Source organism: Actinia tenebrosa, unplaced genomic scaffold, assembly GCF_029948245.1.
Source record: "Actinia tenebrosa isolate PJP-AT-01 unplaced genomic scaffold, QUT_ActTen_1.0 PGA_scaffold11__36_contigs__length_13525064, whole genome shotgun sequence".
Taxonomy (NCBI): Eukaryota; Metazoa; Cnidaria; class Anthozoa; order Actiniaria; family Actiniidae; genus Actinia; species Actinia tenebrosa.
In genome coordinates, this window is record NW_028292571.1 from 11164465 (window position 1) to 11170789 (window position 6325).

At 36.3% G+C, this 6325-nt stretch overlaps 1 long non-coding RNA gene across 2 annotated transcripts; it reads left to right on the forward strand.

Annotated features, from left to right (window-relative positions):
* The first annotated feature begins 1709 nt into the window (after nucleotides 1-1709).
* On the forward strand, nucleotides 1710-6042 carry LOC148912551 (uncharacterized). Of its 2 annotated transcripts, none has more exons than XR_016119316.1 (4): nucleotides 1710-1861; nucleotides 4102-4225; nucleotides 4649-4726; nucleotides 5847-6042. It is a non-coding gene; the product is annotated as an uncharacterized LOC148912551 (long non-coding RNA). The 2 variants fall into 2 exon arrangements; XR_016119317.1 differs by lacking the exon at nucleotides 1710-1861 and adding an exon at nucleotides 3917-3951.
* Nucleotides 6043-6325: the final 283 nt, after the last annotated feature.

The window sequence follows — 6325 nt, forward strand, 5'->3', positions numbered from 1 at the left end:
TAACTGACGTTTCGGACGTTAGTCCTTCGTCGGAGTCAATAGAAAAGTAAGAGTAAGAGAGATGTTTATATAGTAGAGGAGAGAGAAAACAAACCAATAAGAAAAAAGCAAGCTATTTAACAAAGGAAAACAAAAGGATCGAAAACAACAATAGGTGGGAAATTATTTAATTATAAGCGAAGCGTTCGTTCATCCCGTGGGGATTAACGGTGCCAAGTGAATGAATTAAGCGCATTTCTTTTGTTTTACGATGATTGTTGCTGCAGTGGGTTAAACACAGACCAAAAACAATAGCATTAAGCTCAGAGTGATTAGCAGAGTTAAAGTGCCGAGCAACTGGTTTAGATAAATCTTTTTTGCGAATGTCGTAAAGGTGGTCTCTAAAACGATCACCTAATCGGCGGCCAGTTTCTCCAACATAGAGCATGTTACAGCGTGAACATTGAATGCAGTAGATGACGTTAGAAGAAGTACAATCAAAATGATCTGTAATATTAAAGGTGGATTTGGGACCTTTAATAGAAGTATGTGAAGCAACAAAGGGGCAAGTGTAGCAACGTTTGCGAGAACAGCGAAAAGTACCGGGTTCTTTATTAGAAGGAAGTACACCTTTAACTAAGAAAGAGCGTAAATTACGGTCCCTTTTGAACGAAAAAAGAGGGCGTTCTTTGAAAATGTTGGACGTGGTGGAATCAGAGTTGAGTAAATTGAAGTTACGATCAATGACAGGTTTGATAGAGTTGTTAATAGGATGGTAAGTGATAGTGAATGGAATGCGGTTAAGGTTAGGATTGCGTGATTTAGGGGTGAGAGCAGTGTTACGATCTATGGAAGAAGCTTTAAGCATAGCACGGTCGATGATGGTAATAGGGTAACCACGATTAAGAAAAAAGGAACGCATTTCTTGACATTTAAAGTTCTTTACTTCTTTAACTTGCCACAGGCTATTCTATCGGTTCGCCCACTGAATTATAATTGAATAAACGGATTTAAAAGAACTGAGTTTGTTTCATTCGCATGTCTCAAGCTCGTTTTCATGTAAAAAGTCGATTATGTGAAATTGTTCTTGTAAAGGACTGAGTTGATGAATTACATGGGATGAGGATGATTCTACGGGTAGGATCTTCCACGCAGGCGAATCATCCTATCTGCATACATTTATTGCATTGCGTTTACATGGGAATCTGCGGACTTCTTTCGGGTACTAGGATCTTCCTGTCTGAAAGATAAGAAGATCCTAGTACTACTAGGATTGTGTTTGACTCTAGCAAAACGCATGTAAACGAAAAAGGAGAGATAACTTGCATACTAGGGCTAAGGGATATTTATCTTGGGACTTCTGTGGTGTGAATGTGAGTAATAACGGCCTTTCGCTTCGTACAGTTCTCATGGTCCAAACTAAACGCAAAAATTATTTCGCCTGCCAGGAAGATCCTAGAGCTAGGATCGATCATCCTCCCATGTAAACAGGGTTTGATCACAAACACAATATTGTTTTGAATTCCAAAATGAAGATATAGGTCTCGTTTTATGGCAGTTTGCCCCCAATGGATGAGAACACCCTTTTGTCTCTTCTAGAAACTCTTCTAGAAACTTAATAAATTCATTCATGACGAACATGACCTTGAAGGTTTTGAACCCTATCATGAATGATTGTGAAATATTCTCCAAAACAAAGTTGAGTTCAGTTGAGCGTGGTTGGCGCCTACTGTGATGCGACGACGCTTTGTTTGATTGTTATTATGAGAATTATCTTATTTGCATGTGTCAATAACAAGTAACTATAAATATTGGCGAATTTCGTTGCACACATCAGACCATAATTCTTCTGGAAGCACAAAAGTACGTCTTCTACATCAAGGTATGTTTTCAGCTTATTTTTTCTCTATCTTGCTTTAGGTCCAGAACAAGTTATCGAAAAACTGATGCTTGCTCTTTTTAATTCTCTGTGCGTTGATGAATCTCTATTTGCGGTATGACTCCAACATAATTGCAAGTAAAATTAACAATTTTTTTTAACTCGCTGTTATCGCGTCAAAATACTCGTATATTCCTGAATTTAGCACAGGTAGTAGAAGGTAGTGTCCGGAAATCTCGTGTCAGTTTTGATTTAGTCACGTCTTCAGTCTGTGTCAGATATCTCGCAATCTAATTGGCTGACAACTTTTTCCTTGTTTTGGGGCTTTTTTATTTAGATTTCGTTAAACATTTTCTAACAGTTGTTTTTCACAATATTGTCTTCCAGTTCGCTTAAAAATTGATCTGATTTTCACGAAACTTCAGATTCTTGGTACACAATTGGTTCAGTCAAGAGAATAATATAATTCTGTCTGTCGCGCCTTCGCGAAGAAAGTCTAAGTGCAAGTTGTGCGGCAAGATTGGCCTAACATACTATCAGCCAGCTGAGTCTGGCAATTGCCTTAATTTACCGCACAATCGCAAAACCTTTTGAATAACTTTTCAATAACTTACCTACTTGTCGACTTGGACCTAGATACTGACTTAGAAATAAAATACGCATTGTCGTAGGGCTAATCATTAATATATTTTTTTCCAAAAACGGCGTCATTCGAAAGGGCATAATATAGTCTACACAACTACCTCAGAGGAGATTCACCGCAACTTATTCATTTATTTATTTACATTCATATTTTAACAGGAAGCTTCTTCACTTATAAATGTGATTTTCAAGAAGGTCCTGATAAATAAGATATTTTGACAATAATATGCAAAAAGAGAATTTGGAGGTTGAATATCGAAACCAGCTCGTTACTGAAAAGTCAACATCATTATTACTAGTATGTAAAATAATTGTAAAAGATGAAAAGTTCAAATTATTTAGGTTTACAGGTTTAAAAGAAATTCGATTTAAAATGGTTGATATTAGAACATTGTTTAAGAGTGTCACTCAGATTGTTCCAGTCTTTCATGGCTTGAAACTGCATTGTTTGTTTTCACCAGTTAGTTTTGGGTCGTGGTAAGCGAAACTCGCTTCCATACCTCGTGTTGTAGCCATGCTCATTGAGCTTATTCAGCTTTAGATTTGATGATAATAATCTGTTTTTACATTTGAATATATATAAACATCGATGGTAGTATCTGCGCTTACTGAGTTCCATCCAATTAAGTTCTTTCCGAGCATCAGATGCTGAGGAGTATGGAGGTCGATCCAGGATGATCTTGGCCGCTTTGTTGTGCAGGGTTTGAAGAGATTCCATAAGCGTGATATTATCTTTATCTCCCCAAACAATATCACCATAATCAAAAAGCGGTAGGACCAAGTTGTTGAAATACAAGAGTCTAGCGAATTTAGGCAAAAGATGTTTGATTCGCTTCAGGAGACCAACTCTCCGTTAAATACTCCGCATGGTGAAATGTTTTAATTGTCATCAGTTAAAAAATAGTTTTCTGATCCTAATTCTTCATTAAAATATTTTTATTCCTTTCATATAAGCCTTACCTACTTTTCGAGAAGCTTGAAAACTTAAATTTGCTAGATTTTGAGATTCGATTTCACCAGTTTTCATCTGTTTTCATGTGTGAGAAAGATACGGAAATCACGAACGACAAAAAATGTATATACATCCGATATACACCTAATTGAAAAAACGTAGTCGGGTTCGAGAAGGTCATATCATCGAAGCGAAGAGCGAAAAGGATTTTGAGTACTCCGAAATGTGTATCATATTTGCATATAGACATGTAAAAATGCACAGTAGAGCAAAGTCGGTCGCCCTAGATTAACAACATACCAAAGCCATGATGCATAAAATGTGCACAGGAAGGGAAAACTGCAATACGCATGAAATTAGCATAATTGTTTGTCTTTCCATGCTCCCCTTCGGTCTTAGCTTTGATGATATAACCTTTTTTGAACCCGACAACGTTTTTCCAATTAGGTGTATATTGCATTTGGTATAATAATGGACCAGATACCCTACAAGTCGTCTTGTGAGCATTTATAGGCACATATAAATTATCCTTAGCAGAGCTCGTGTATATCACTAGAATGAATATGAACTTAACAAAGAATAATCCTTTAGTCATAGCTCCCACATGTTTTGATTGATGTTGTAACCTTATGTTTGTGTGTTCCACTAGGTGTGTGTCAAGCATTACGTGTCAGTCATGAAATACCAAGTGGTTCTTGTGTTGCTTTTACTCGGTATGGCATTTGCCTACCCAGTACTGGATGAAGAAACTCGTCCAATCGACATTGAAGAGGGTAAGTGTACTATTGTCGCTACATAATACATAATACATAGTCCGTACGAGCGAGAGACTGTGGAAGAGTCTAGAATCTGACAACTTCGAGGTTGAAATTTATTTCATTTCATGAATATCAAACATAAAACCTTCTATTGAGAAAGGAAATAAAATACTTGAGAAAAAAAACGACAATACTCAATGAAGACATTGCTTGATACTTTGTTGCGACTCCATATAGGGATCTGGAGACAAATTACAAAAATCGATGGAAATGTTTTCCAATACCTTGCAGTGGTTCCCCCTTAAAGTCCTCGCATGATCACAATATTGTGTTTACTTGCACTCTTTTCGGAATTCATAACGTTAACCCAGCTATCAGAATGATGAATGTTGAAAAGAAGTGTCTAGTCAGTATATAACGCCGTTTTCTTTATTCTAGATTCTCCATTAGTCGAAAAACGTGACAATAAATGCTCAAAACATTCCGATTGTCCTGCAGGATTTGGGTGTTATGGAAGTGAGTATATATGACAATGTTTTTTCAATTGATCATAGTAAATCAAATCAGTCATAACCGAGACTGCATCTTTCTTTATTCGTGTACTTGTTTATATGCGTATACGGTCAAACCTTTTTCATCTACATAAATACACTATATACTCTTTAAACGTTCCGGTCTATCTTACTGATATAACTGGATGTTTATTGATAGACGTATGCGATATAGATACAGAGGGTAATTGCCCTATTCCACTATGACGTCACTGCTTGTTTATGTGGAGGATAGAATCGCCAAATCCAATAGAAAATTCAACAAAATTTGCTCCTAGCGAAACAGTTTAATCTAAAATTGCCTGGTTTTCAGATATAATATGTGTTAATATGTGCTAAAAAATATTCTGAGCGTTTGCTGGCTATTCTACTTCTCTTCGTGGATTGATACGGGTTTTAGAACAGTTTTCGGTGAATTTGCGTTGATTTGACCCCCTCCGACGACAATGGTCCTTTGCGTTTAAATAATAGATTGTTTTGATGTGACGTCATAGTGAAATTGGGCAATTAAAGCACAAACATAAGGAAAACATAAAGCCATAATTTGGAAACTAATAGTTTTCCTATTAATTCAGTGAGCAATCAATGATGGTAATTTAACTGAGTGCATGGAGTGCAATTTGGTCTGAAATCAAACGCGTGATTACATAATCACACGACCGCGTAGCGGGAGTGTGATTTGTAATTGCAAGTTTGATTCCAGACCAAAATTGCACGACACGAAGTTCAATTACCACTTAATCATATCCTTTTTGTAATCATACACAAGAAAAAGGCACAATAAGGAGTGCAGAATAATCAATTTAATGTAGTAGAAGAACTAAATGCAAACAAAAAAAACAAACAAAAAAAAACATCTAAAAAAACTTTTTTTTTTTTTATTTTTGTTTGTTTGCTTATTTCATTGTTTGAAAAATTCTTTTTTTAGGATGCGATTAAGAGCTCCTAAGGATGCGATTTGGGAATTAATCGCACTCCTTTGAACCAATCAGATTGCAGGACTTGGTAGTGATTACAAAAAGGATATGATTAACATAATGATGAAAGAGTTACGTTAATTAACGGCATACGGTTTTGTTCAACAGGAATCGGGAGATGTTTTGTTCATATCATAGGGATTAAAGTCTTGCGGAAAAAGAAGCCGGGAACTTGATCGAAGCTGATATCTGCAAGAAAAAAACCAGCAATTTTAATTTTGCTATAACTGTAACTTGTAACCTAAAAATCCTTAGAAATACCATACAAATAAATATCCTCTTGCAATAAATTGTTAACTATTTATGCGAGTGGTTTAGTTGGTGTTGATTCACTACTGTTGGCATGAGTTTAATAGCGTTTTCCAAGGATGACGTGACAATTGTGCATCATGCCCAGCGCATGCGCACATGCTAACAGCCCTAATATACAACTAATCTTGTTTTCAATTCATGGAAGAACTATGGTTTTTCGACTGACATTCTTCTTTTCCATGTAATCGAAGCCGTGTATCCATGCACAAGTATGTCTCAGTAGCATGTTGTTTTACTCACAAGCTCTTTAATACGGTGTTACCTGAATTTTGCTC